Source organism: Schistocerca cancellata, chromosome 3, assembly GCF_023864275.1.
Source record: "Schistocerca cancellata isolate TAMUIC-IGC-003103 chromosome 3, iqSchCanc2.1, whole genome shotgun sequence".
Taxonomy (NCBI): Eukaryota; Metazoa; Arthropoda; class Insecta; order Orthoptera; family Acrididae; genus Schistocerca; species Schistocerca cancellata.
The window spans coordinates 457,755,687-457,781,663 of record NC_064628.1 but is presented as its reverse complement, the minus strand read 5'-3'; the positions used below and the strand labels follow the sequence as shown (position 1 = coordinate 457,781,663).

General features: G+C 37.5%; 1 non-coding gene across 1 annotated transcript; it reads right to left on the bottom strand.

Annotated features, from left to right (window-relative positions):
• Nucleotides 1-3,445: 3,445 nt before the first annotated feature.
• On the bottom strand, nucleotides 3,446-3,520 carry Trnal-caa (transfer RNA leucine (anticodon CAA)). Its single transcript has one exon. It is a non-coding gene; the product is annotated as a tRNA-Leu (tRNA).
• Between the last annotated feature and the right edge of the window lie 22,457 nt (nucleotides 3,521-25,977).

Genomic DNA, 25,977 nt, shown 5'->3' with positions numbered 1-25,977 from the left:
CATCGTCAGAGAAACCCTCACAAAGATCTTCAAGTTTTTGTGTAATTAATAAACATTCAGAAGGACATAGGATACACGTGTTTAATTTTATGTGCTATCTTTACTTCAAATTTTTACTTAGTACTCTAATAAACATTTAGACAGGCATGTGACACGTATTTTTAATATATATGGTATATGAGTACATACATACATTTTCACGTAGAAGAAGGTGTAATTCGATGAATGCCGACATGTACTTCACTTAACAACGGTTTATTCAGCACTTGCACATACAAGAGCACAGAGCGAACTCCTTCCAGTCAAAACACATACGTATACAGACAGCTACAGAACATTCCAGTACAATGATTCTTGATTTGTGGATACTTGTAGAATGTACTCGAACCGAATATAGAAATTAAAATTACACAGGCCCCATGAGTTTTGAACTAACGACCCTCCATGCAACAGTTTAGTATCATAACCACCACACCACGGAGCTATGCAGCTTGTACGCGGCATTGCTACTTACTTAAGCGAACAGCATCTCGGTGTTACGTCGTTCTAGTCCTGGAACGAGTTACTGGTCCTGCATACTCCGACTCCTGATGACTGATTCTCGCCCTGGCAGTAATCTTCTTAGAACTTCTTTTGACGCTACGCTCTTCGTCACCTTTCCGATTGTTGCCTGTCGCTGGAGCTTCGAATTTACGCTGGTTTGCAGGATCCTTATAGGACTTCATTCGAAGAACGTGGACCGTATCTCTGATCTTTCGTCGTCTTGTGTCGGGGTCGAAATCTTCAACTTCATAAGTAACATCAGACAACTGTCTTACAACCTTATAAGGTCCAAAGTAGCGCCTGAGGAGCTTCTCAGAGAGACCAACATTCCGAACAGGAGTGAAGATCCAGACGAGGTCACCAGGCTGGTAGACAACAGGGCAGAGGCTCGTGTCATACCTTCGGCGATCGTTTTCTTGAGCCTGCAGCATGCGGAGTCGAATTAACTGCCGAGCTTCCTCAGCTCTGGTTAACACCTGGCCAATGTAGTCGTCGTCCACGTCATCAGGATGTAACGGAAACACAGTGTCCATCGCCGTAGTTGCCTCACGCCCGTGCACCAGGAAAAATGGTGTAAATCCTGTGTTGTCTTGTTTGGCGGTGTTGTAGGCAAACGTCACGAAAGGTAGCACCTCATTCCAGATGCTCTGCTCAACATTGACGAACATTGATAGCATGTCGCCCAAGGTCTTATTAAGGCGTTCAGTAAGCCCATTAGTTTGCGGATGCTAGGCAGTCGTCATGTGATGGTTTATCTCTGTCACAAGATTCGGTTGAAAAACTTTCCCTCGATCCGTAATTAACGACCTTGGGGCACCGTGTTTTAATACAGTGTCTTCCACGATGAATATGGCTACATCGGATGCGTCGGCTGTTTTCACGCCTTTTGTAATGGTATAGCGTCTCAGATAATCAGTGCAAACAATAATCCCTCTATTGCGACTAGCAGACGGGAAATCGTCCGAGGTCAATCCCAACGTGCTGCAAAGGCGTTTCGGCTGGTGGAATTAGTATGAGTCGGCCAGATGGTTTCTAAGGAACTGCAATTCTCCTGTGGCACTCTCGACAGTTCAACACATAGTGACAGACACTCCTAAATAAACGTGGCCAGAAAAATCTCTTGCATATTCTATCGTATGTCTTAGTAAATCCTAGATGTCCGGCCTAAAGTGTGTCATGGAATTTCTGTAGAATATCTAAGTGCATTTTTTAGGAATTACTGGTAGCCACCTCTTTCCAAACGGATCAAAGTTTTTCTTGCAAAGTAATCCAGTAAAAACTACCTTAAATTGTCCTTTCACATCCTCTGATCGATTTAATGCAAGCATAATTTGAGATATCTTGGCGTCCTTCTTCTGCTCAGCAGATATAGCGAGGCAGTCACTATCTTCATGAAAGTCTTGATGGAGGGATTCTTCAGAGACAGTCGGCATCTTGGTGTTTTCTTCCACTTTTGTACACTATGGTAATGTCATACTCTTGAAGACGTAGTGCCCACCTGGCGAGTCGTCCTGTTGGATCCTTCAGACCTGTCAACCAACAAAGTGAATGATGGTCTGTAACAACTGTGAATGGCCTTCCTTAGAGATACTGTCGAAACTTGCACATGACCCAGGTCACAGCAAGACATTCTCTTTCTGTAGTTGAGTAATTTCTTTCGGCTTTTGTAGGTGTCCTAGAAGCATAGGCTATATCCTTCTCCTTTCCATCCGAAATTTGCACCAGAAAAGCACCGAGCCCATGCCCATTGGCATCTGTGTGTAGTTCTGCAGGTTCTCTCTCATCATACAGACCAAGTAGAGGGTCAGTCATCAGAGCTTTTCGCAGCACATCGAAAGAATCTTGTTGAGCACCACGCCAGATAAATTTAGCATCAGCTTTTAACCACTCTTGGAGTGGCCTGGCTTTGATACAAAAGTCTTTGATAAAACGATGGTAATAAGAACATAATCCAAAGAAGCTTCTCACATCTCTAATACTTTTAGGAATAGGAAGTTCCGTTATAGATCTCACCTTTTCTGGGTCTGACCGCATACCTTCGTTTGACACATGGTGTCCAAGTATTTTGATTTCTTTTGCTCCAAAGAGACACTTTCTTGGATTAAGTTTCAGTTCACCTTGTTGGAGACACTTCAGAGCGGCCCTCAGTCTTTTTATATGTTCATCAAATGTCTCGGAGAACAATATAATGTCATCTAAATAACAAAGACACAGCGTCCACTTCAGGTGCCTTAGAAGATTATCCATCATCCGTTCAAAAGTAGCTGGTGGATTACACAAACCAAATGGCATTACCTTAAACTCATACAGACCCTCAGGGACGATGAATGCAGTTTTTCACCATCAGTCTCATCTACTTCGATTTGCCAGTATCCCGAGTACATATCCATGGTTGAGAAAAACTTAGCCCCCTTCAGACCATCTAGTGTATCGTCAGTTCGTGGGAGAGGGTAAATGTCCTTTTTTGTTATCTTATCAATCTTCCTATAATCAACACAAAAGCGCCAACTACCATTCTTCTTCCTGACTAGGACCACTGGTGACGACCATGGGCCCTGCGAAGGCTGAATGATGTCAGTCTTGAAACTTCCTGGCAGATTAAAACTGCGTGCCGGACCAGACTCGAACTCGGGACCTTTGCCTTTCGCGGGCAAGTGCTCTACCAACTACCCAAGCACCACTCGCGGCCCGTCCTCACAGGTTTACTTCTGCCAGTACCTCGTCTCCTACCTTCCAAACTTTACAGAAGCTCTCCTGCGAACCTTGCAGAACTAGTACTCCTGAAAGAAAGGATATTGTGGAGACATGGCTTAGCCACAGCCTCGGGGATGTTTCCAGAATGAGATTTTCACTCTGCAGTGGAGTGGCGCTGATATGAAACTTCCTGGCAGATTAAAACTGTGTGCCGGACCGAGACTCGAACTCGGGACCTTTGCCTTTTGAGGGCAAGTGCTCTACCAACTGAGCTACCCAAGCACGACTCACGCCCGTCCTCACAGCCTCTCTCTGCAAGGTATGCAAGAGAGCTTCTGTAAAGTTTGGAAGGTAGAAGACGAGGTACTAGCAGAAGTAAAGCTGTGAGGAGGGGGCGCGAGTCGTGTTTGGGTAGCTCAGTTGGTAGAGCACTTGCCCACAAAAGGCAAAGTTTCCGAGTTCGAGTCTCGGTCCGGCACACAGTTTTAATCTGCCAGAAAGTTTCATATCAGCGCACACTCTGCTGCAGAGTGAAAATCTCATTCTGGATGTCATTCTGCATCATTTTCTCTACCTCGTCGCGAATTATTCGACGTTCCATTGCTGACACACGGTATGCTCTCTGGCTTATTGGCTGATGGTCTCCAGTGCTAATCCGGTGCTTCACCTTCGATTTGTCTGATCTGCTCTTGACCGGTGGATTGAAGCACTCAGAGAACTCTTGAAGAATGGCAAGTAGCTTCTTCTGTTGTTCGTTAGTGAGATCTGGTGATAGTTGAGCTAGAAATATTTTCTCGTAGTGTTAGCATTAATTTCGCCTACAGACTCGGCATAGTTTCCTATCATTTTTGTAGTGATCGACGCTGGAGGATTTTGCTCTTCTGCAGCCTCACCTCCAAGGAAGGTCGCACCCTTTAGTTTTCCAGGTTGCAGGAGCTAGGTGATCGGCTGGAGCTTCTAAACGGCAATGGACACCTTGATCGACGTGTTGGGGAGTGTCCTTTCCAGCGGCTAGCTTGCGGCGATGGTGACCTACATTGTCCTGCACCCACATATTGTTCATCATCATCGTGCCGGAGTTGGCATCGGCTAAGATCAGTCTGCTGTCTTCTGGCGCAGGCATCATCAAATATCCGCCGCCTTTCTCGACAATAGCGCACCACATCTCCCAGTTGTCCACAGTGGAAACATACTGGTTGGTTACCCTGGGTCCTCCAGACGTCAGTCTTCCTTGGTGCCTAAACAGGTTCCTCATGCAGCATTGTAGGAACGTATCTCTGCCTGGGTCTCGACTTTTTCACCGTTTTAAAGGGAAATGAAGGGTGAGAGATTAGGTTCAATGTCTGTTCCACTTCCTCCCTTATGACCTCTTGAAGCATCTCGGTTTTCTGCTCGCCGTGCAATCCAAGTGCCTTCTGAACTTCCTCTCTCACTATCTGACGAAGAACACTTGAGAAATCAGTTGCTTCCTCCATCACAGACATCGATACGACGTTTGGAAGCCGTTCAAAATTCTTGCGTGTAATTCTTTTTTGATGCATTGTCTCGATATACTGGCACCATTTTATGAAGTCGTCTGCTGTAGAAACCTCATTCAGGAGTAGGGCTTGATACATGTCCTCAGCAACACCCTTCATGAGATGTGCAACCTTATCTTCCTCCTTCGTATTATGATCCATTATTTTACACAGCTCCAAGACTTCTTGAATGTGGGTTGCTGTAGTTTCTCCTGGACGCTGTGCCCTGCACTTCAATTTATCTTCAGCCTTGCACTTCTGTCGTTGTGTGTCCCCGAAATACTTGCGCAGTTCCGCCTGGAATACTTCCTGGCTTTTGAACTTCTCCTTGTTGTTCTCATACCATTGCTTGGCGATGCCCTCCAAGTAGAAAAATACGTTAGCCAAACACACGATGTCATCCGATTTGTTAAATTTGGTTATATGCTCATACTCATATACCTTCAACCACTTGTTTGGATCTTGGCCATCGTCACCGGAGAACCCTGGAAGATGTCTCATGTGGTGGAACACAGTTACTGTCATCGTAACGTCCTCTTCTTCCTCTGTCTCCGATATATTGCGATCTATTGAATATAGCTCGAACTCGGGTCTCTCGCCACGTAAACGTCGGCTCTATCATGGCCTGATGAGAGCCACTGTGCAGTCAATAATGTGTGGTATTAAAGTTCCAATTCCCAGTGTCTCCACCAGAATAATGTCACGTAGAAGATGGTGTAATTCGATGAATGACGAACACTAACTTCACTTAACGAAGGTTTATTCGGCTCTTGCACATACAAGAGTGCGGAGCAAACTGCCTCCGGCCAGAACACATACAGTATATATACAGCTACAGACCATTCCAGTACAATGATTCTTGACATTTGTGGATACTTCTAGAATGTACTCGAATCGAATATAGAAATTAAAATTATACAGTCCAGGTGAGTTTATAACTCACAGCCCTCCATACAACAGTTTAGTATCATTATATATAAGAGGTAGAAAAAAAAGCAGTTTACTTCAAATTGTTGCATGACACTATCATACTCTAATGAGCGTTCAGAAGGACTATATACTTTTAATAAGTAAACACATATGTAATATATAAAGGGGAAATATTATTACCAAATTCTCAAAGCTCTTGCCCAATTTATTTCAGACTTTCATATGATACCCTATTTTTTTTAACATCTCAAAAAGTTCTCAACTGATTTACCTCAAATTTTTACACAGTACTCTAAGGAACAACCAGACAAATATAGAATATCTGTTTTAATACATATAATATACAAATGTTTGTGTAATATACGAAGAGGAAAAGTTGTCACCAAAAATCTCTGAAGCACTTCACCAACTTGCATCAAATTTTTTCAGGCTACTCTAAGGAACAATGAGACATACACAGCCCACACATTTTAACGTATACTGTATATATATGTTCTTACTAAAAATGTCGAAAAGCTCTTGGGCAATTTACTTCAAACTTTTACATAACACTCTAACAGGTATTCAGACAGATATGGGCTACATATTTTTTAAACAACAATGTTCAGTTTTAAGTTTCCTTTAATTTACGTCTATCGTCACAAACTTTTTGTTAGCAGATTACCAGTTTCGGTCTTTAATGACCATCATCAGATCTGCAGCAAAAATGAGAAAAACATAAATATAAATACACTTGCAAACTGTATACAGCATAAGAACAATACATAGACCATAATGAAAAGTAGTATTGACAAAATTTACATTTGTGTGCTTTAAATATGAGAAGGCATACCTGTTTCATAAAAACAAAGTCCTAATGTACTGCAGTCATAGTGGCATCGTCAAATGTTAAATGCAGAATCAGCACCAGCATTGTCAAATACATATACGAGTAAATAACATCACATGCACGAGTCATGTTGTCAGTAGTACTACTGTTTAAAACAAGCTGTCGTACAGTAGCCACAAGATGTTTGTGTTGTAAGTTCACCAGATGTCGCTAATGTCGGCATACACTAGTTTCCAATAATTAACTGAAACAGCGAAAATAAAGTGGGATACAAAATTTGAAGTCTGTAATAAGCTTATAACGTATAAAAGGCATTACAGTAATAAAACCAATAAAAAGAAGAACACGACAAAAGTAATATTGTTAAAAAGAGGAAGAGTTAAAAAACAATGGCTGACATGTGCTCTAGTGCCAATATTCTAGATAATGACATAAATACTAAACACAGTTGATAGTGTACCAAGTAATATTAAACAACCATAAAACAAATCGCTAAAGGGGCCACAAATGAAAGAAAACATAGTGCTGCAGATAATCAGCACCCTCTGTTAGCGCTACTTATGAGGTCTCTGTGTGCAAATCCGAGTTCAATGATGTGTTCATAAGTGTGAGTGCTACCCACCAGTGCTGCTGCTGCTGCCATCAGAGGGTGAGTCTTGGGTGCTGTGTGCCTGGCTGGTTAGACAACACTTTGGGCTGCTGCTGCTGCCAATCCTATCTCTGCAATGGTGGATTCAGAACTGACTGCCTGGTGATCACACAGCCTACAACTCCAAGACACCTAGGCTGAGTGGTCCATTGCACCCCACTTTCAGCAGTATGAACATGTGTGAAATCGGCCAAAAATATGAGTTAATAACATTTCATCATTTCTGTTTATAAGCGCCTTTCATAAAATAGGTCCACTCCAAGCAAAAGTCATCTGTGATTTCAGCATGTGGCATTTGCATAAGACCACTGAAAATAGTTGGCCATGACACCTGTCAGGAAAATCATTGAACTTCTTCAATGTGACACCGAAAAATGAAGATTGCTTTTTCAGGTACACAGTACGGTTAAATATCAGTGAAGACAACTCAGAACACATCCACAAAATCCTCAACTTTAACATATGTCATTTGCCTCACAATATTTTTGAAATCAAGTTGTGACTGCAAATGCGTAAAAAATACAAACAACTTTGAATAACACTTTGCTTTCAAACTTTATTTTTGGCATGCACTTAGAGTAATTCACCAATAAACAGTAATCAGAATCAGAACCAAATCAGGAAGGAATGTGATGTGAATGAGAATGTGAATGCTAATTAAGTAGTCTATCTTATTTCATCACTGACATATCAATTGTGAAAAAACATTATCATCACATTATAACATTGTTTGTATTATGTCTCTACCATTTTGCCTGAACATTAACTACTGTTACTTACACATAACTAAGAAACCATAGAAACTACATAAGTATTCTTAGACCTAAGAAAAGAGGCATGGCAGGTGATAAGAATTTTTCTGCATTCCAAACTGCATTAAGTGCCAATGCCGATTTCACACATGTTCATACTGCTGAAAGTGGGGTGCGATGGACCACTCAGCCTAGGTGTCATGGAGTTGCAGGCTGTGTGTTCACCAGGCAGTCAGTTCTGAATCCACCATTGCAAAGATAGGATTGGCAGCAGCAGCAGCTCAAAGTGTTGTCTAACCAGCCAGACACACAGCACCCATGTCCCTCTGATGGCAGCAGCAGCAGCACTGGTGGGTAGCACTCACACTTATGAACACATCATTGAACTCGGATTTGCACACAGAGACCTCATACGTTCTGCAATTGAATCAAAGTGCGAATGACAAATGTTTAAACAAGTAAAATGCAACAGCATAACCCCTTCTCACATTCCAACTCCATCCTACCATGCACATGCAGCACAAGTGAGCTGCAATGTTTCAAATTTAGGACAAGTGGCCCAGGCATGACCACCAAGTAGGCTGCACATGGGCTTCAAGCGTTTTAAACTTGGGACAAGTGGATTTTGAACATCTGAATGTTTTGCACTTAAAACATGTGAATTTTTGAGTTTCCCACCATTTTAAACTTAGGGCACATGAAACTTTGCAACTATATAGACTGCACCAACATCCCCATGTCCATCATCTTGATTTATATACTTTGTACAAATGACCTAGCAACCATTCAGACTGCCTCAGTATCCCTAGGTCCACCATCCTGAATTCTGGTGTCACATGGATGGGGAAACCAACCAACTGACAATTATGCAGGTTGCACAAATATCCTTGGGTCAACCATCTTGGATTCTGTTTGCTTAGTGCGAGTGACCTACTTCTGTCATCTTATATTTTCAACTAATAGGACAATTGCCTATCAGGAATCTTTTCGAATTTCCTGTAATTTACATTTAGGACACTTGATCTCTGAGCTGAGACATCAGAGGGGTGGGGAAAAACCTCTAACACAATTGGGCTGTTTTGAGTTTCCCAACAATTTTTGTATGTCCCAAAATTTTGTATATAGTATTAGAGTATTCTATATAATATTATAGTAGTATAGCAGAGGTTGAAAATACCGCTACAGTTGTAAAGTTCTTTTATTATCACACGACCGGTTTCGGGCTCTTATATGGCTATCTTTAGGTGTTGTAACTTGATAACTTGATGCCATGACACCCCCAGAGCGCCGCGGTGGACGTGTACGAGGCGCGGTCTGCTACCTAGGAGTGCAGAGCATGGAATGCAGGGAGTGATTTCATGCTCTGCACTCGTAGGTTGCACACCGCGCCTCGTACACGTTCACCGCAGCGCTCAGGGATCACAGCACCAAGTTACGGAACCTGAAGATGGGCATATAAAAGCCTGAAACTTGTCGTGTGATAATAAAAGAACTTTACAACTGTAGCGGTATTTCCAACCTCTGGTATAATGCTCAGTTGCGCATGTTCCTCCAAGACGATTGTTTATAGTAGTATAGATTATTATTTTATACAGGCCTATGTCCAAAATAGTGATTTATTCCAAATAGCTGGTATATTTATAGTGTTACTTGTGTTCCACATATACATCTATACTTAGCAAGACAGCTTACTTCATGCACCACTGTTCCTTTCCCCCTTTCCTTTTCTATTTGCGAATAGGGTTCAGTAATAATGACTGTTTTTATTTACTGATTTATTTTATTTAGTGTGTTTTAGGCTGTAGGTAACTTTCAAGCTGCTGCAGCTACCATCCACAGTTACTCAGGTATAATATGTTATAACTCTTTAAACACAGTTTGTGTTGGTTAACACATAAAGGCATATTTACCTATTGTAAGACAATTTTCAGTTAACACACCGCACAAAGGCCCAATTAACAAATACAAATTCATATGTCCTATGCACACACTGTTAAGAACCATAGGAACAGAATATATTTTATAACAGTTAAATTAATAAATCACATACATTGCAACTTACATATTCAATAGCAGTGTAAAAAGCTTTTCCTTTCAACTAGGAGTCTGTTATATTTTTGAACTTTTTAACTTTCAACTGACTTTCCCCACTTCCTGGTGTGTTAATAAAGAGCTTCAGGGGCAATGTTCTTGGAAATGTAAATTTATATTCATTTTAGAACATCATTTCGTAATATTAGAAATTCTTCTGTGGTTAAATGTACGCAATTTGTCTCGGAAATATTACAAAAAAGTGTCAGAGGCGCAAAGAACAATCCATATGGCCAAGACACTAGCTCATTAAGTGACGGTAGTTTTTTGCACTTTACTTCCCTTGGAGAGTTGTACGGCGAACACAAGGACTGGAGAAAATATTTGAAAATTGGCATGTAATCAACATACAATTATTTAATTACTTAATGAAGCTCGTAACACCACGCTTAACACGCCATATTGGCGCTGTCTACATGCACACAACGAATTGCTGGTTCTGGAGTGGACTCTTGAGTGTCACTTTGGATGCGCTAGCATTGCATGTGCACAATGAAGAAAGACACTCGTAACTAAACTGTGGTTGAGAGGTGCCTGCTCTGTAAAACAGCTTCCTGCATGGAGCGTGGCGTTTGCGCTGGGATGGAAAGTTTTCTTTATGCACCAAGCTAACACACGCTGCTGCTTCTGCCACATTATATTGGATGTCATTAAGTAAGTGTAATATTCTATGCAGACAGTTGCTCTAACTATTGTGGAATATATAAACACTTCTGACTAATACTGGACATGGAAGCACATCTAACTAACACTACATATACAAGCACATTGGAGTGGAAATGAAGTCCCATGCTTCTTGACAGAGCCTAGGGGAATGATGCGGGAGACCCGCACTGACGTACTAGCCATTGTCCTAATGAAAGTGGTTTGCAGTTGCCTTCCTCTGACCATAATGAGGATGAATGATGATGATGAAGACGACACAACAATACCCAGTCGTCTCGGGGCAGGTGAAAATCCCTGACCCCACCGGGAATCGAACCTGGGACCCCATGCTCGGCAAGCAAGAATGTTACCACGAGATCACGAACTGCGGACCACGTTGGAGTAATATTTTATATTGCATCTGGCTAAATCTGAGAGTCATGACTGACTATGATTCGTTATTTAAGCGGAAAACGGAGAAGAGTTTTATCCACCATAGAATAAATCAGTAAGGTCCTCTATAGACACACAAGAGATAACATCATGACCCTAATGGAATTAAGTTACTATTATTTAACCAGCTGTGAATACCAGACAATGATAATGACTATACAAAGAGAATCTATATTGTGACATCTGTTCTACTATTCTGTACCTGAAACTTCCTAATAGCCCTTTTGAGTTATAGAACAACTTGACACCTACTGTACTATACACTTGTTTGTAACCAGTTTCACACTAGACCAAAAAATAGAAAGAATAGTGATCCAGTGCTATGCCTTGTGACAAGTGTTCATGTAGTGGACTAGCTTGGTCCTGATTTCTAAGATTTTGCATCTCTTAATCTGAGTATTATCTCTCTGATCTGCTTTCCAAAAAAATATCTCAATCTCACTTCGGAGTGTCCTTTTTAACACAAAGGATCAAAGCTGCAGGCATGTACGCCATGTGATGAGCAAGATAAATTGATTTCGATACAAAATAACTTGATCAAAAAAAAGGGAAAATACTAACACATTATTCTAATGCTCAGTATTTAATCACGAATTACATTTAACTAAATGCACACATGTTCATCACATTTCATATATATAGTGTCCAGGGCAAAAGTATTCAGGAACCGGGGAAATTTCACATCTGACAAACTCCCAAAGTTTAGTTATATCTTAAGTAATGGGGTGAAGAGCAGAAGAAATTATACAGTGTATTACTTATAATTCTATAAAACGAGCCTCTGAACACTCCATCGTATTCGATATAGATGTGCGACAAAAAAGTTTACACTTTTCGCCAGTTAATCAGGTAAAACACAGCGAAATTGACTCAGTTAACTACAAATTCTTAGTCAGTATGAGAAAAAAACGCTAGAATTCAGTCTTCATTAACTAGACTGTAGTAAGGCAAAAGACTTAGTGGCAGCAAGGCAACATGTGCTATGCGAAAAATCAAATTCACGAAGAAAAATTACTTTCAAAAAATTTGCATTTTCAACATAATAACTTCCTGATCGTTTACAAATATGTAGTCATGACATGTCTGCAGTAATGAGATTTGAATTCCTACAAGAGAACATGGCAAGAATCTCCAATCAAAGTCTTGGCATGCTCATTCACAAAGCATTACAAATACAGAATTAAACTATAATAAAATACTGCAAACCACACCATGATGAATTAGCAAGATAATGTGGTAACTAACTAGTTGGCTGAGGGCCACATAGGCTTGGACGAAGCATCACTCAAGAAAAGCTTCTACTCATTAACTTCATGAATCAGTTTTCAAAATGTGATTCAAATTGTGAATCTGAGAGGTGATCTGCAATGAGGAAAGTAATGTAAAATTAATTTTTCTGTCTCTCTCTCTCTCTCTCTCTCTCTCTCTCTCTCTCTATCCCTCTCTCTCTCTCTCTCTCTCTCTCTCTCTCTCTCTCTCTCTCTCAATTTAATGTGGCATAGCAAATACCAACCAGATAATGTACTGTGGCAGCAGCATGAGCAGTCTAAGTGGCATATTCTACACTAATGTATGAGCCTTCTTCTCTGTATCTGCTCAGTCCAGTACATGAATAAGGAGAAAGACAAGGAGAGTTCTGGCACCAAAGCACACTGTTGTCAGATTTCCCCTGCCCCTCCCTTCCCCCTCACCTCTACACTCTACACTCCATCCACCACCCCCTGCCCTCTGCGCTCCCCTCTAAACCAGACCCTCCTCTATCACTCCATACCCCACTACTACCCTCCCCTCCACCCACACACTTTCTTCTTCCCCATACCATTCCCCTTCTCCCCTTCTCCATCTACTTTCTCCCTACCCCACCACCAACCCTCTCCCCACTCATCCATCCCCCCTTCCTTCCTCTCCCCTCCTCCATTCCCTCCCACTCCCTTTCCCAATCTGCCCTTCTTAAGGGCTAGATACAGTTATCTGGCCTAAAAAAAGATAATTTTCAAAATTCCTTCCAAATAATTATTCATCCTTTAATTTTATGCAGATTTCAGCTCAGTATCTTCATTTCTTGCAGAATTATAGAGTAATGTTGATGATAGTGCACTTTTGATATTTGAACATACCATGCCCACTTCATCCTTTAATTCCTAACTGTTAGATTTCTGAGTGTCAGTATCAGTTTTATATGTGTTTCTCGTACTTATGTGTGGCAGAAAAGTGCTGTACATGTCTCATACTCGTTTGACTTGGTTCAGTCCTTCAATTGTTGACCTTAGAACTGTTTACTGCTTGAATTGTGTTATGTAATTAAATATGTAGACAAATGGATGTTTTAGTGGGATTTCTGAGGTGATCAAGCGTGATTTACAAATGATAAAGCTCGAAGCATTTTATAAAATCAAAAATGGTATGTGCTCATGGAAAAATACAGAGTCAGTTGCAGGGGAACGTTAATAATCTTACCCACACACATTCTCCTTTGATGAAAAAAGTCATGAACATATAGGAACCCAACTCGATGCACTGTATGGTTATATGTCAAATAATAAATACATAATAGTGGTAAACACTCACAAAAGTTACTGATAAAATACCTTTGATATGAAAGGTATTACTTGATCTCTCCATGTTGACAGTTTTTATTAATAACAAAATAATAAATTACTTGTTTATTATTTCTTATTACATTCATTGTTCTACAATTATTAACAAATTATCTTTATAATCTTGTAAACTTATTTTATTTTTTCTGACATTTTCATCTATTTCTTTCGATTGTTTCACCATTATGTCTCCAATTTCATAAACATATATGTTTGATCTCAATTCTTCAATTGCTCTTTCAATACATTCATCTTGCAGTTTGCCTAATACTTTTTTATTTATTTGTGGAATGTTATATGCATTCTCTTTAGGATTTGGCAAGAATTTGTTCATGGTGTCATAAAAATATTCTGTTTCTATATTATAACTGTAACTGTCAGTATCTTGGTAACACAATTCGACATTTTCTCCACATTTTGAGTTCAGAAACATTACACCAAAAATTATAAACTAACACTTTTAGTATGTTCATTCAATTATAAATGGGTTAATTAAATATTAGTTTAGTTTTATTCATTGAACCATAACAATATTTTCATTAATATTGTTCATTCTTTGAAAAGTGGTTTTGCTATAACTTTTCCACACATTTTCACTTTTGAAACTAGTTTTATACCCAATCCATTTCTAAAGTTTTCCCCTCTTCTTCCAGACACTGAATTATTCCGAAACTTGCAGTAAACTTTTTCAAAATCATTTTCCGCTCTAGTCCTTATTTCTGTATTCAAGCCATATAAATTTTAAACCAATGAGTTTGTTAAAATTTTGAAACTTTATGTGTTAATGTTATCTTCATATCAACAGACAAATATAGTATAAGATTTCTTAGTGAACTACGTATTTTGTTTATTTTTCACAGTAGTCAACAATTCTTTTCTTTAGTGCCAGCTATAATTTTATTTTCAGGAACTAATGGTAAATCTTTAGGTTCATCATATAATTTTTTGGTTATTCGAACTCTACTTCAAATGTATATCCATATTCAAAATATCTGAAATTTCAGTTATTTTTTTAGAATCAAAAATATTTGGATCATTCCATTCAACATTGCCATATGGCAATAGACTCATAATCCAACCATATAAATTATTTTTGTCTGAATATATTAAATAATTTGATTTCTTATTTGAATCACAATTGTTCAAATAGTTATTATTTGCTTTAACATATCCTCAAAACATTGAGATATACCTCCCATAATTCTTTTTTCAGTCATTGAAATCAAGGCATAATAGTAATTTACCTTTAGCCATTTCTAACATCGAGTCAAAAGCTGAAGCAAGTGCTGTGTAACACCAAGAAGAACATGAATCATGCTCTTCTAAATATTTTTGTATACTTTTCAAAAACATCTGATAATAATGCAACGTCAGTTTTAAGACATAAATGATGATATACCAGGTGTAGAGTATGAAATAAGAATTTCTCTATAGATGGTGCTAGCTCTGAGTGCAGGACCATGAGACCACATCTGCGATGCCATCTGCTTCCTGTAATGCCAGACGTTGAACGTCTACGCACAGTAACCAAAGTTCCATACATAGGTATCTGTACCAAACCCATAAACATGTCTAAAGTCTATTCACCGAGAGCTGGGACGAAACATAAACAGTGTCACGTGAGCGACTATGCTCGTTTCCAGAGAAAGCATTCGGTGTTCACATGATCGTAGGGGTGTGGAAAATCCTTGGCGCACGCTTTGCAGCTGGCAGCGTTCGGCTGGCTGCCGAGCTGTCACAGCAGACCGTGAGAAACCTGGGCAACAATGTACGAAATAAATTTAACAATAATGATAAACTGAGTTCATTCTGTCGAAGCAGATTTATTTTCATTCAGGTTGCTAACAAAACGCTCCATTAAAACATAATTAATTGTTAATTTCAATAACAATACCAGTAATAATAATGAGACAGGACGAAACAAGGTTCACTCTGTCGAACTTGAACTGTTTTCATTGAGATTTATAACAAACCGCTCCTCTCTCTCCTCTATAATGCAGTCTAATTTCCGCATTTGAGTTTCCACTTTTTCTACGACATGGAGGACACACTTGTTCCAATCCTCTGGAGTCACTGTTCATAACTGCTTCTTCTAGCAGTACTTTAACTTCCGGCATTTTGTATGCTTTGTTTTTCGCTACAACATAGCCTTAGAATCCGGCCCACACTAACTCGATGGCGTTTAATTCACAGTGCTACGGAGCAATTCTGAGAACAGTTTTCCCTGCATTCTTCGCCATTTCATCTATTGCATATTCGTTGTGCGCTGTTCTGTGATTTTTGACTATATCTAAAAGTTCTTTCTTCAACATACCGTATTCGAAATGGATGTTTTTAGATTTTAGCCACTCATATTTCATGCTTATTGGAATTCGCATTGGGAACTTTTTCTTTTCTCCAAGAATGGTACGGCGCGTTATCAAGAACAATAACTGCATTTTCCTGAAGCCGAGGAAGAACATCTTGAAACCACTTCTCGAAGGTTTCGGCGCACATCTCCTCATGATAATCTCCACTTTTCTTGGATTCGAAAGTCCACAAACATCCTTCAAAGAACCCTGCTTTGCTGCCAATGTGAGCGATAATCAGACGTTTCCCTTTACCTGATGGGCCCTTGCTTCCGGTGGATAACCCGGACAGAAACGCTCGTTTTGAGGAATTTATAGTGTCATCTACCCAGACGTAACTTCGGGTATGTCCTGCGTTCACCCACGTCTCGTCCAAATAGTAAATGGGTCTGCCTTCATCTCTCAACCGTTTAATGGTTCGAAGATAACGCCGCCTCCATAAGATGATGTCATCCCTGTCTATTAGCATGCTATCGCGCGCACGCCGGACATAATTATATGAAATTCATTTCTCTCAATAACTTATAAAATATAGTTCTCCTAAAATTGGGCAGATCTGCATCTTAGTTCACGACTGTAACCACTTTGTCAATTGATGGCAATTCGTTACGAAAAAAAAGATTCGTGTGCTTTCCTTCGTATCGCATTTCTATCGAAGTCATCAACATTTTCAGAAAGTTTGTCGTAATTTTCCTTTCTTGGTAGACTTCAAAGAGTGTGTGGCCTTGTACTCACTTATCACACGATACACTAAAGAACGTCCAACACCTGTAGCTGCAGCTGTTTTCGGTATCACTCATCGACTGCTCTGGATGTAAAAGTTCCATTTTATACACATTAAGCACCATGTGCATCTTAGAACTTAATGATTTCTTTTTTGCTCGCTTCTTTGGTGGACTCAAACCTGACACGTCGCCCTCGCTCGCTGAATCCGTGGATGACATAATGAGGACAGCCGTATGTGATGCTAATGACATAAGTGAATATATAAAATAAGAAACCATGTGATGCTATTGGATGCGCACATAAACAGTGAATGCTCAGCGTGACTACAAACACATATACTTACTCTAATAATCAACAACTAGTCTTTCAAGCGTCTTTACAGATGAACATAAGATATGCTGAAATCGTCGCTGTACAACACCCACTAACGAGCTCACACCTGCAACTGAGGCGGCCACACCGACTGAGCGCCGCGCCTGCGAACCGCACAATGCGTCGCCCATAAAGGACAAACGGTTGCACCCATCGCATTCGAACAAACTACAAAATTAAATTCAAACCTTTCTGAAACTTTTCTCGCTTACACCCCCACAAAAGAATTTAAAGGGAAAAAGTTTGTCGCTTACTATATTTCGGATGATGACTTGGTAAAAATTCTATATCAGACGTGAGATTTTAATTCATTGCTTCACTATTACTGACTCTATTGGGCAGAAAATTTGCAGACGTCATCAACATATAGCACTGAAGGCAATTATAAAATTTTGCTGTGTGACACACAGTTTAGGAGATATGGCGTGATAAATATACAGTAACGCGAAAAAAAAACTTTTCCTGAAAGCTTAAATATTTCTCTTTTTGAGTGACAATAAATTTTAATGTAATGTAAATAAATGTGTCGGAAGGTGGTTCTCGGATCACTTTATCATGTTCAGGTGCCAAATTATAAAAAACACGACTTTCATTTTTTAATTTCTGACGCCCCAGCCTTGTACACCCCTCGACGGCAGCGCTGTGGTCACGCGCCTTGCCGTGTTTACAGTACGTCTCTTGTTTCGGTGAATGGAGTATAGTTTAGTGCCTACGAACTACGATTTGCGGACAGAATTCGTTTTCTGTTATCATTAGAAGAAAATCGCTACAGGATCGCATCGAATGCTTGTCAAAGCTTTCAGCAAACATGCTCTTGGGAAAAAAAAACATTATTTCATGCTCTTGGGAAAAAAAACAGTATTTCAAGTGGTTCAAAAAATTCAAAAGTGGTGATTTTGACATAAGAAAAGACGAGCGTGGGAAGTTCGAAGACAACAAAATGCAGGCGTTATTGGATGAAGATGATGCTTAAACTCGACAGGAATTTGCGGAACAATAGAATGTGATGCAGACAGCCGTTTTTCTTCGGTTGAAAACTATGGAAAAGGTGCAGAAAGTGGGAAAATGTGTTCCACACGAACTGAAATACAGCAAGAACATCGAAAGACCACTTGTGCAGTGATGCTCGCCAGATACAAAGACAGTCGTTTCGCCATAGAATAGTAATAGGTAATGAAAAACTGATTTATTTTGAGAATCCTAAGCATCGTAAATCATGAGTGAAATTGCTTTGGTGGGATCAGAGGGATGTCATCTATTATGAGCTTCTAAAACCTGATGAAACCGCTATCACTGATCGTTTCCAACAGCAAATGATCGATTTAAATCAAGCATTACATGAGAAACGAACGGAATATAGAAAAAGGCAGCACAAAGTCATACGTCCACAATAATTTCCAATCGCCAAAAGCAAAATGGGTCAGGAAATTGATCGAGGCTTTCAGTTAGGAAATACTGGGGCATGTGGCTTCTTCTCCAGACTTGCCATCTTCCAATTATCAGCTGTTTGCATCACTGGGATATGTTCTCGTTGAACAACGCTTCAATATGTGTTAAAGTGAACGAAAATTTTTCGTTGAATGGTTCGCTTCAAAAGAACAACTGTTTATTTTGTGTGGCTTTCATATTTTGCTGCAGATATGGGTGAATGAACAAATAGCAATGGAGATTATTTTGAATAAAATTTTGTGTATCAGTTTCAAACAATGTATGTGTAATTATTGCAACCCAATTCCAGTTTCATACATCCACAATTCATATTTTTTTTATAAATGGTTCCCAAACTAATTTTGCATTATCATAATATTTGTCTCTGATATCAAATTAATATGATATAAACATGATGTTTTTATGCATAATTTGTGTCTTCAGGTTTTTTCCATCTATCCATATAATCATAAATATATACACCTTTGTTAATTACCAAATTTACTAGATCTTCTGAAAAATATTTTAATTCTTGTCATTTTTATCTTTTCTCGAATTTGATGGTAATTTGACAACACTTGAACTCATAAATTTAAATGTATCAATGAATCTCATTTTCATATTACCTTTGTTTACCAATGCTAACATGTCTATCACCATTATTAGCTACATATTTGTTTTTCAATGTAATGTTCTTTTATGAATAAATAACAAGATAAATTATACAAATATATTGGTATAAAATTTCATGTTTCAGTGGTAAAGTATAATCACTACATAATGGATTTATATATATTCCAGTTAAATCATTGTGATGATGAACTTTTTTATGTTTTTTGTATAATGATATCTACATAATGAACAGGTTTATCATTTATTTTCTCTCGTTTCCTCTTCAGATGTTAGTAGATTCGTTTCTACAATGCCAGTACATAAATTACTGATTCAACTACTTTCTGTATTCGATCACTTTTTTATGAAAACCTGGCTCTTGATACATAACTCGATTTTTGTATGGCCTAATGATATATTTAATGCAGTAACAAACACTACCTTGTTCACATTTTTGATATATCATTCAATATGATTTTTGTGCAACAGCTTGACAATTATCTATTCCTAAATCTAAACTTCCGAAATCAGCTGTAATAGCAAATGGAATTTCCATTGTATGCTCATAACTTTACAAATTTATACACATATTTTAACTAATAAGTTTATCTAGTAAATTTGGAATTTGGTACCTAATGTTTCCTTACTACTAAATAATAGTAATCAATTATCAAAAATAAATTCTGATTGAACAATTTTTGTATTTCATTTCAAACAAGTCGAGATAAATTTTTAATACGAAATAATAACAGTTATCTTCATCTCTAAAATATAATTCGGATTTTAAATCTAAGAGATCAATGTGAAATTCTACTTACATTTACTTACAATCGATGGATATTCTTCATATCTTTCATCAGATGAGTAGACATTATTAGACACTTTAATTTTAAACTATATTTTTTGAATATTTTCCACAACACAAAATTTTCAAATTTTTTATCTAAATCAGCACCACATTTTCGTATCCACTAATTCTTTAAGGATCTTTGTTTACAGAATGTAATGCTGATTTTATTGACAACAAGAACATTTTTGACCATTACTTTTAACATGAATACAAGGTTTCTTTCCTTTTGTTTTTCAATTAAATAGATGTAATATGAACCTCTTAATGGACTTTGTTTATTAATTGTTAATTATAATCCAATTTAGTATCTAGATCCAAACAAGAGCTTCAAACTAGAAATCCTTATATTCCTGTTATAATTTCTTTTTTCCCAAATAGAAGATTTAACCAAGGCACTTTCATTAATGATTGCATTATTATGTCTTCCAAATTTAAATTCTATTGTTTTTTTCAGAATCAGATGATCTCACGCAATTGCCACTAAAAGTACGAAATTATTTTCGAGCCATTGCATATTTTTAAATTTTCTTTCACTACTTGGTTAATTTTTTTGTAAATTCAAAAAGGAATTTCAATCAATAAGTTAAGACTGTTCTTTAAGTTTTGGTGTTTATAATCTATTTTAAAGTGCCTAATTAAGTAGATATTGATTAACTGTTGTTCTTTGCTTTTGCTTCCCAAATATATAAACAGAAAATCGGAGTATTTCCAATTGTTGTTCAGTATCATTATTTTTAAAAATTTCATCATAATTTTCAGTTTCAGAGTAAGGTACATGTTTTTAAAAGTTTTCCAAAATATTTGTAATTGTTTATTTATCTATATGTTCTTCTACAAATATTTATGATATCGAATTCAAATATTTTTTACAATAATCGAGAAGTTTAGTAACTAAGACCTGTCACAATTTTGTTGCCATTTATAAGTGAAAAATTGTATTAGAAACATAAAAGAAAGGCAGCATGAAATTTATTGAAAATTAATAAAACATTGGAAAAATATAAATCAAAGGTATCAGAAATTGTTACAAGATAAGGTAAATTTAGCTGAGTTCAAGAGGAAGATAAACTTAGAATGAAGACTTCAAAATATTTTTAATTGGATTCAAGCTGGCATTTTTCACTGCATTTAATTATTATTTATAAGAGAAAAATGTGAATTAAAAATTTATTCAAAATTATCAAAAATTAATTGAATAAAAGAATAGTAAATTTAAATGAGTCCAATTCTTAAATTCATGTTTTATAATGCTTTCGAAATAGTTTCAATAGTTTTTTCTCACCATTAACAGCTGGGACAGCTGTTAGGCTGTGAACAAATTTATTACTTTTAATATATTCTAGAATACAATTTTCATATTTAGATCATGGATTTGAGTAAAAAGGAACCAAAACTCAAATTCTTGACATAGTAAACACTTCTTTGTTAACTCTGCTGAATTTGAACTTAATTCACATAATTTTATAAAGCTTTTTTTTGTTATACAGCAACCTACAATTTATACATTTATTTCTATGTTTGTCTTTGCATGAAGGTTTTGAGAAAAGCAACAGAAACTTTTATTTCTTGAGAATTAATGTATTCTTTTTTTATATAACACTGAATTTATGGTTCATCAGCGTTCTTCAATCTCAATAACTTTTTGAATATGTTTTCTAATGTTCATCATTCGTTTTAAATGATTATTATAATATATCTTCCACATAAACATAGAATTCGATTTCAGTTTTTATGAGTATAGTTAAAACATTCTCGAAAAATTGTCCTATAGCCATCATTAGTATTGTAAGAGGTCCATGACTCAGGAGTTTTTGCTAGCACACTTGAGCAGATGTAATTTCGATGGATTCCTCACGTGCTGCCTGTGATATGTAATCTATAAGAGAATCTCGGACCAGAGAGTAGTGTTGTATGCAGTAGGAACTGTGTGGCAGTAGGAGTAAGTAGTAGCTAGCAGTTTGGTGTATGGAGTTAGCTGGGCCAGTAGTGAAGATTGATGGCGGTGCCTGAGCGATGTAGTATAAGGTAAAAGCAGCCTCGTGCATATGTACTATTATTATTCAAGTACCATGTAAATGATTTTTTTAAAAAATCTCTTCATAATAATATCACTTATAAAAATTAAATTTTGACAATCATTCACCTCAATTTAAAGAATTTAATAATTTCTCCAATCCCGATTATTGTGAAGAAAAATCAGTTGTTTATTTTTATACATGACAAATCATCCAGCATTGTACAGGGCTGTGCCAGAAATATTTCTTAATAGAGCAGATATATACACGTTATCTGGTGACCTTATTGAGGTAAGAAATTTCAATTTATTCAGAATGATCTTCGAGGGCCATAACCCAGCACTACTGACGTCCAAATTTACCAGTTTAGATTCACAGTCATTTAATTATTGAAAGGTTATAAGTGAACCACAATTTTTTATTAGAAGGTTAGTCACATTGTATTATTGGCAAGTTACGGAATAATAAACTATTGCTAGGTTACACTAAATGTGAGTGTTATATAACTATATAATTGTTTATCTGTGGGGAGGTTACACTTGTCGACAACTGGCCAGGATCATTTCTGAGGAGTAGGCAGTTATATACCTGCTCTTATTTACTTAATGTTAAATGTAGCTTGCACCTGGCGCAACGCATTTACTAATTTGTCACTCCTTCTTTCACAGATCATTGGCAATTTATTGCTCTTTGTTGTTATTGTATTTGTTCAAACTTACTTCATCTTTGATTTTGTGCCTGCTTTTGACTTCTTCAAATGCCGCAAAAAACTGCTAACAGTACATCACAATGCGCAATGAGTGAAAAGGCCGACTCAAATAATTTTATCGATAATACTAGCGACACTCAGTGTCATAATGATAATCCTCTAATTACATATAATCAGTGCGTACTGACCACTATTAATGATTTTAATCCTAATGATGAGCAAACAAATTCAATTATGTCCACAGTAAATTTAACAATTGATGACGCAACACATTTTGATTCAATGAACGCTGCCTTGTTTGACACACCTGATTTGTAAAATTTACATAATGAGCACATAAATGTTGCTAACGAAAATGAACAATGTAGTCAAAATATGTCAGATATATTTGATTCCAATGTAGTGACCAACAGTGCACATCCGATTAGCAAACCTTTTCATAAATCAGACAATGACCAAATGCTTACACAACACGTGACATATGCAGATACACCATCTCACAGCACAGAGAAAAGAGTCGCTAATTTTGGCCTGGATCAAGTTATGGCATTATTACTACAACTCAATGAAAATATGACAACCATTTCAGACAACTTAATGAAAGTTTCAAACAGTGGGATGAAAAACTAGACAACAATTATAGACAACTTACTGAACTGTACAAACAACTTAATGAAAGTTTCAAACAGTCGAACGAAAAAACACAACAACCTTAATGAACAGAACAAACAACTTAGTGAACAGATAACAGCCACTGCCGTGCAGCGTCATGATACTAAAGAACAATTACCTGAAGAAATTAAGGCTTGTCCTAGGAACAGTAGTGAAGAAATTAGATCTGTTGCACAAGAATTAAATAATACACATGTAGCCACAACGAAATTACTTAGAGATGAAATTAGTGCAGTCGCTAAATAATGTTCTGAAAACGCAACACAGTTACACGACGAGTTTAAATTAATGTCAGCAGAACTTTCACGCACTCTGGATGCAGAAGTCGATAAGAAATTTGAACAACAGAACAGCCAAATTGATGAACGTTTTAAGTGACAGAAATGAAAAATGTTTTAGTCTCTTAACATGTCACAGCATATGCCACATCTTGAACATTTGTCACACTCACACAGCCAGTATAATTTAGGTAATTTACATAGACTACGAGGCTTAGAATCCGAATAGACACAGACGAATAGCTTCTCATGCAATCATGAATCTGCTCAGACATTCAGAGACGACGATTTTGATTACAAGCACTTTCTATCAGTTAGAAAATTTAAGGTACTTAATAATGACAGAACACAGATTCAACCTTTTGACTGGAAACAACAATTTGCTTTTGCATTTTCAACGGCATCGCCTGTAACGCAGAAACTAAAATTTATTTGCAGCATGTAAGAGACCTCAGGGGATTCATTACACTTTGATGAATATTTGCCGTAGCGTGCACAGGGCTCTGAGCTGTAGTAGCACTATTTCATCTTTAGTTTTCTGCACTGCTGCCTTCTCTTTTACTATGCTTTATATCTATCAAAACAACTCTTCAGCTATCGATCTATCTAGGATTAAGAACGATTAAAGAAAACTTGATACAACAAGTTTTACCTGAAAGTGACAGTTATCATTAAAAGCTCCAGAAATGACAACCACAAGAACTTTAATACCAGACAAAAGTTTTATCATCAGTATGTACAAAATTTTCAGCAATCGCATACACATTTTGGTAGCAATAGAGGATTTTCCACACAACATCAACAATACCAGCTGGTTAGTATACCTAACCAACAATATAATGTGCAAGGTCAACCAAGCTTTAATGTTTCGCCACCTACACGTATAGCTTCGGCTCCACCAAATAGTAATGCACAGCAACCAGGAAATTACTATGTACAGAAAACACATCATTTCAACTCCAGTCGCAATATGCCGTATAGCAATGATTATCAAGACATACGTAAAAGTAATAAGCACAGTTTTCAGCGTACATTTAATAACAGTAGGTCTTATCAGCAGCAGAGTCAACCACAACAACAGATTATTATGAATGAACCAGACAGTCGGTATCATCCTGAACCTAATACGTCAGGAAAAAATAACAGAACAGTACAAATAGTCGAAATGCCACAGCATCCTCCTGCAAACAACAGCTCGTCAGAAAGAATTTGACCAAATACAGTACGGATTGCATCCTCCAGCGTCGTAAGCAATACTTTTGACACACAGAATCTTGTTCACGAAAATGTTATTACTTTTGACGGCATCCGAGACACACTTTTACAGGAAAAACCAATTATACAAAAAACCATTTCCCACCTTGTCATTGAAGTAAAGATTGGATCATCCACATTTTCAGCAGTAATCGATTCTGGATCACCTGTGTCAGTTATAAATGAAGAAACTTTCAACGAGTGCAACAAAGAGAACACCTATCCTACGTTACCATTAGGGAAAACTAAAGTAAAAGGAGCAGTATCTGATAAAGGAGTAAATGTAAAATTACAGACACACTTATCATTTTGTATTGCAGGTCATACATTCCACTCAAATTTTTGGATTGTTCCCTTATTGACAACAGACGTTATTTTATGTTACTGAACCACCTAAAAAAATTAAAGAATTAGTATCCTTTCCTACATCTGGTCGACTACGTCAGCATGAAATAATTGACATTGCGCTCAACAACATTAAACGTGCTGCAGAGCGCCAGAGAAGACAGCAAAAACAGGTCTGTACACGCCGTGACATTCACATTGGGCAGAAGATATTAGTACGTGCACATTATTTATCCAATGGAGGAAAGAGTAGATGCAGTAAATTTGAGTTTCTGTACACAGGTCCATATAGAATTCGCAGCATTCCTCACCCCAATGTAGTACACGTCGAAACTTTGAGAACCAGAAAAACCAAGAGCGATCACCATGTTTCCAATATTAAACCCTTTACTGAATCAACATACTTTATGATTTATCACACTGTAATGCCATTTCCAGATATTTATATGACCACTTATGCAATTATATGTATGTGACTACTTACTGATGATGATCATATTTTTTCTTGGCAAGTGCCTGGCAATCTAAGGTTAGCAGGTCACTTTTCTTGTCGTTATATATCAGACCATGCACATTTTCCATTTTTTTTGTGTATGTATGATTGTTTTCCTATCGAAAGTAGAATTTTTCTCTGTATGCATTATGAAATCTTTAAGACATGTCAACAT